Consider the following 5678-nt stretch of genomic DNA (forward strand, 5'->3'; position numbering starts at 1 on the left):
AATGAACATACTGCCAACTCAACCTGAAGCAAACTGATCTTGTCCAGACAAGTGAGTTTCACGATTCCTTGAAGAGCTCCCTATAAGTAAATTTAAGTTTCTACAAATGAAATAGATTATAATTTCAAATGAAAAAGCATGATATGCCTCTGCCAAAGTGCTGACTCCAGCTGTTCATTTCCTCTAGCAATTCAATCTCAGTTCTGGCACATCTAGGGTAATGCCTAGAAATCCATTCAACAAACTTATGTCAAGACCAGCATTCCAGGGCCCACTTAGATACTAGGGGGCAGTGGGCATCCCTTGTGGAGTTTATATTCCAGTGTAAAAGTCAGACAATAAGCAAATGAATAGATACAATAATTGTAGATGCCATGAAGGAAATCAGTGGCTAACATGGTGAAGACAAGCAGAGTCAAGCAGGGGTGCATTTGATAAGGTGGTTAGAAGTCTTCTCTGAATAGGTGAAATTTGAGCTGGAACTAGAATAAGATAGAATAGACCACAGAAAGAAGGTCAGGATGGTAGAAGCAACAAGAGGGAAGGGGACAGCAACAAGAAAGGAGTTGGGAGGGTCAGCAAGCTGAGTCTAAGAGGGACTTCAAATTTGTATTTTATCTTGTTATGTGAGTCACTGAAAGGTTTTAAGCAAGCAAACAGCACATATGATTTACATTTTTAAAAGATCATTCTGGCTGTCAGTGGGCAATGGATTATATGACACAGGATAATAACAGCAAGTGCTCACTATATGTATATTAAATGAATGAATGAACAACTATGCCCATTGTGGCTAACACTAGCGAGGTGCTTATGGTTCATTGAAATTCATTTTGTCACATTGATAGCGTTAGTAACACTCTTAAGATAATGGTTCTCAAGCTTTAGCATCCATCAGAATAATCTAGAGCACATATTAAACACAGATCGCTAGACCACACCCTTCATCATTACTTTTTCCCTCCCAAGCTTCTGATTCAGGAGATTTGGGTGGGGCCTAAGAATCTGCATTTCTAACAAGTTCCCAGATGATGCTGATGTCACTGATCTGAGCACCACACTTGGAGACCCAGTGCTGTAAGACGTTGAGCATGCAATGCCACCAGCTATTAAAACAAAGTAGGGAGAACTTATTTCTATTACGGTTCAGGCTTCTGGATCTTAGAGATCACATTCATCCTTTTCTTGTATTACTAATGTGGGGAATATTCATTCTCTGGACAAGGATGAAGTCTTCCTAATAGAGCCTCATTTTTGTTCAGGATTATTGTGTCCAGCTCTTCAGTTTAAGTCAGGATTGGCTTGGACCAAATGTGGTAGCCTCACCCCCCTTGCCAGATACTCATTATCCCAGCCTCCCTTGAATAGCCATGGGACGCAGGTCTAACCAAGGAGAAATAATAGCAGTATACTAAAGATTCTGGGAGACTTTCCTCCCTAATAAAAAAGAGAGTGGGGGAGAAAGGAGCCTTCATTAATAGGAGATTCAGCTCAGTGAATACTCTCAAAAGAGCCACAATTTCAAAAATGTGAATACCTGTCAGGCAGTGGTGTGCTGGTAAGTGTTTAACAACAACAGGTTCTCAGCAATGAAAAAAAAAAAAAAAAGCCAATTGCTGATTTCCACAGTGTAAATTCTCCTACAATAGCTAATTTTAAGCTACTGATGTGAAGTCACTAAACATAAAAATGGGAAAATATGGTAATGATACGTTCTCAGGAGCCAGTATGAGCTGGCTCCAGCAAACCACTGCCAGGGATTCTAAACCCTAAGGGTAGGGGACACCTTAGCCTGAAATGTAAAGAAAGCAAGCCTAATCTTTCATGTTCCTGTGCACATAATCTCTCCCAAAATCCATTTGCATAGTCATATAAACAGCTGGGAAGGTTTAAGCATAGTGTCTCACATAAAAGAAGACACCCAGATTTGTGGTTGATGAAGAGCCCCCTTGCCATGACTACTTACATTTTATTGAAACGTAAGCCTAAAAGTAATTCTCTGCAGAATTGTATGCATTGTTTATAGAAAGTATTTTAGAAGGCTGGAGTCTTTCTAAGGCTCCTCCACAAACTACCCCTTATTGTCCTTAGTGTTAAAATAATGCTTAAAACAAAGGAAAGCAAACTTTATTTGAGGGGTACCTCTGAGGAATTAGCAGGTCTGGGTCCTTTTGTTGAGCAGTCACCAATTTCCTACTCTCCCCGCATTACAATACTCAAGATTCTGCTCCGCCATGTGCAAAGTTTCAATGTCTTACAAATTTTTCTTAGCAAATCCTTCCTGATCCTCACCAGACATCACACTCTACCCTGTATCCAAAATCGTTTCTCCTAGGTTCTCTCTACCCTCTATGTGGTACCTTGATATGCACACTCCCTCTGCCTAGAATGCTCATTCAGGATTTCCCAAACCTGGTGAACAATGTGGAAAAGTTACAATTACAGATTCCTAGATCTCACTCCTTGATCTGATGATTCAGAATCTCCAAGAGAAAGAGCCTGGAAATACACGATTTCAAACAAATTCCCCGGTGATTTCTATCTGGAAGTTTTAGAAAAACTATGGTTTATCTGTCTCCTTTTTACTGCTCAGCTCTCCCTTCCTGGTCCTCCAAACAGGGTTAAATCCTCTTCTTTATTGCTTCAGGCTTACAATATTTTGCATTACTTTTCAGCCTTTGCTCGGATGAACTTTATTGAAAGTCCTTCCCATACGATTGTAAATTTCGTGAAAGTAGAAAGTGTCTGTGTCTTGTTATGACTATATCTTGAGTACCTAACATCATCCCTTATACATAGTAGATGCTCAATAAATATAGGCTGACTGATTGACTCATAGATCATCTCACACCTATGAGCCATGAAAAATCTAAAGATAATTATCATTTCATCAAGGAACATTCATAAGTGCAAGCATATCTGTCCGGCCCTACACCCTAAAGGTGTGTCCTTTGACAAGTCCTATACCTAGCCTGGGTCACAATTTCCTTAGTTCTAAAAGAAGCAGATTAAAAAAGAATGGATTAAAAGGGAACACTCTTAGTGTAGTTAGAACATGTTGGAGCTGAGTGTGAGTATTAGAACCCTGACATAACTGGGGAAAAGAGAGCCTTGTCCTAAAGCAGTATACATGTTGGCTCACAGTCCACCATGGGTATAAATCCTCATGAAAGACATCTAACTAGAAGTGCTTGCCCTCCTTTCTGGGGTAACCTCAGTTCCTATTGGGGCAGGCCCTTGTGGTGTTGATTGGGTTGAAGTCTTTCATCCTACTGTCTCCATAGGGCAAATGTTCAGCATCAGATATTTAATGCCATGTGTCAAGGGGGACGCAGTGCAGGTGGACACCAAAAAGGAGACACAGCTTTTTCAAAGAGTACCATGTATCTGTTTTCATTTCCAAACCAAATGACATGGGTTAGGGAATAAACATAGAATTTGTGTCAATTTCTTGATTCTTAAGGATCAGGCACCTTTTAATCTTTTTTTCAGTCTCACCTGCACCAAATGCTTGCCCTTGCGGGCACCCATTCTCTTTTTGGTCATTCTCACTAGTTCCTTGGTCTAAAATCAGGAAGTATGAATCATAGGGACCAGCCAGCCATTTGATACCTATTTATTGCACTCATTCTATGTGCCGGATGCTGTACCAGTGAGCTAACCAAATGGGGGCTATTGCTGTCAGATAGGATCAGTAAGAATTGGAGGTGACTTCACTTAAACCCATTCCTGGAATTTGGAAAACAGAGTTCTTAATCATAAACCCAATGGACAAAAAGGCTAAGATGTTCTCAAACTGAGCATAGATTGTTAGAGGTGTAAGAAACTTTCAGGATGCTCTGGTACCATAATTTTAAACCCTTTTTAGCCGTGGTTTGAAAAAAATCTTGCTGGAAGCTTATTATATAAAATGGTTACAAGCAAAGCTGATAACATTGTCCCCCCAGGAATGGGGGTCCCAGAGTCCCACCTATTCTATCCCAGTGATAGCTGCTGAGAAGACTCCCTAAATTCAGTTTGAAAATCATGCACCTGCTTCAATATCTTCCTTTTAAAGATGAGAAAACTGAGTTGCGATAAAGGACAATCACTTTCTCATGACCGTGGAACTCATCAGTGAAGGAGCCAGACCAGAACCAGCATTTCCTGAAGCTGGTTCAGGGCGTGGCTACCTTCACCAGAGCACAGAATTTGCTCCTTCCTAATGCATGTGATTCCTAAAATCTGTCTCCTGGCATGTCCAGACATTTCCAGAGGAACCTGATACTAGCATTCGGGAAGGTCTTAGGGAACAAACAGAAGCCAAACCCGATCAGTCCATTACTTAGTTAAAGCCAATAGATGTATAAAGAATGATATCCTACTTTTGGTATAGATTCTGAATCTCCATCCCCCAAAACTCCTGCAAGAAGTCAGAGTAGAAACTTTAAGACCACAACACCATGCTCCCTAGCAGAAACATTTGGTCGCTTACCTACTGAAAAATAAAACTAGCTCTCCAAAAAGCATTCAGATATTGCCTGAGGACCTCACAGGTTCATTGGGATCACGGCACATTGGAGGTCAAAGGGGACCTTAAGGAGTTCAATATGTGTCAAGCTTTTTTTAGCGTCCCTTATGAGAACATCCTTGCCCGCTTTGTATATACTATTTGATCCGACTTAAAATTCCAGTACAAGTTAGGGGCAGAGATTATCTGGGCCCAAACCAAATGAATCAGTCTAACATGATACATTAATAGGAGAGACCAAATAGGAAAGCATTTTGTCTTACATATTATTACCTGGAAGCATAATTTGTGACTCCTGAAAAGGATGCTTTTGCTGGTTACTCCTGCCAGACAAATTGTATTTGTCCCTTTGTATTTATTTTACCATTAATAGAATTGACACAAACATATACTATCCTCAGAAACGGAAGTCTGTCTTTACATTTATTTAGCCATCTTTCATGATTTTTCTTCCAGGAACCTGTCTATATGTAGCAAATTTTGTTACTTTGACTTGCTGGCTGCTCTCTGCCAACCACTGTATGTATCTTTTAATTAAGTAGAAAAGAGATCTTAAAAGCTCACATAAGCCTAGGAAACTCTATTTCTGGCTGACAGCAATGTCTCCTCATTTGCTAGCAAAAGCACAGATTGACAGAATAGAATAGATCAAGAAAATTGATCGTTACTCATATGCTGGATTGAGTCAATATATGTAAATCCATCCCTATTGCTGGCAGGCACTGAGATGCTTGCCATGCAGAACAGACACAGTTACAGCCTGTTTTCTAGTCCAAATGCCAGCTTTTTGCTTTAATGCAGCAAAACTACAGTTATGTACTCGGAAAGCTCTTTTGTATTCATAACAACTGCAGTTTGAATGTGGTTCAGGACAGAGAAACTGTATTTACGAGCCACCATCTCTTCTGAGTCAATACAATTTGCAGTAAATACAGTTTAAGTTAGAGCGATGGTATAGATGCTCTGGGAATTTTCTTTCTGGTTTTACTACATTTTGGGGAAACGTTTTAAATGTTCGCTGCTTTCAAGTTCATTTCTTTAAAATGAACAGTGTCACATGGTTGTTGTGAAGATCAAGTGAAATAATAGATATGAAAAAGGCTTTGAAAAAAATTAAAAGCATTACACAATTGGGAGATGATTTTTTTTTTTTTTGTCTCAAGGTCCT

Source organism: Leptonychotes weddellii, chromosome 6 (assembly GCF_054177405.1).
Source record: "Leptonychotes weddellii isolate Sample4059 chromosome 6, ASM5417740v2, whole genome shotgun sequence".
NCBI lineage: Eukaryota > Metazoa > Chordata > Mammalia > Carnivora > Phocidae > Leptonychotes > Leptonychotes weddellii.